Source organism: Melopsittacus undulatus, chromosome 6, assembly GCF_012275295.1.
Source record: "Melopsittacus undulatus isolate bMelUnd1 chromosome 6, bMelUnd1.mat.Z, whole genome shotgun sequence".
Classification (NCBI taxonomy): Eukaryota; Metazoa; Chordata; class Aves; order Psittaciformes; family Psittaculidae; genus Melopsittacus; species Melopsittacus undulatus.
This window is the reverse complement of record NC_047532.1, coordinates 63621066-63622053: the sequence shown is the minus strand read 5'-3', so window position 1 is coordinate 63622053 and position 988 is coordinate 63621066.

Below are 988 nucleotides of genomic sequence, written 5' to 3'. Positions count from 1 at the left end.
CATTCCTGATGTTTGTTCTGAAGAAGTGAAGCTGGGTTCCAAAGTGAAAGAAGGAGAGTTGCTCTTTAACGTGAACCTGGTTTGGGAATAAAAACAAGGTACAAGAGGGGAAGGAAGCTCCTGCTGAGCTGCACTTTTTCACCCATTCCATTCCCTGCATGAATGAACTGTGAAGTTCATGGCCTGTCTCTTGCAGTGCAGGTTGCAGCTGTAGGAAGAACCTTCATACTTCCATAACATGCAAATCCTAGTCGCTGCTCATGTAATGAGATCTTTAAACACCAGTTCAGAGCAGCAGCCTCAGTTACTAGTTGAGCCCTGTCCTGTTTGCCCCAGCAGCCATGAGGCTGCTGTTTGCTGGGATTCTTGATTATCCCACCCCTTGTAAACGTGCGTGGGAATAAGCATAAAGGGATTTTCTCTTTTTTTCCAATAATTAATTTCTCTGATCCCTAATCCTGGCTCTGTGGTTAATTCCTCCTTTACTCTCCTATGAAAATCTCTATTGGCAACTTGCTGAGGTTCCCTTTTGGATTCCTCCCGTTTTGGCTTTGTTGCAGTGAACATCTGTTGGGACTTCATTGGCCAGAGACTGCTCTGATGTGAAAAGGTACCAGTTGGGCTTCTGCTGTGCCTGGGATGTGACATGTCCCACTGTGTGCAAATCCTGGCTCATCTGCTTGTCTGCATCAGCCACAAAAGGTTCCAGCCTTGTGGCAATTTGGTGGAAATCATGTGTAAAAGGAGTGGTGGATTTTACTTTTTTGTGTACTGAAGTCTTCCCTGTGTATCCTGGGATCTTGTGCCAGAGTTAAATGAATCACTACAGTATTCTGGCTGAAGTGTGAAATACTGTGAATGAGGAAAGGGTCAAAATCATTCCTGGTAGCATTCAGCATAGCACTTGCCTTTAAATAACAGGAATTACTCTGAGCAGTGAGCTTAAATTGACTAGTACAGTATATCCAAACACCTGTAAAGAAACCTT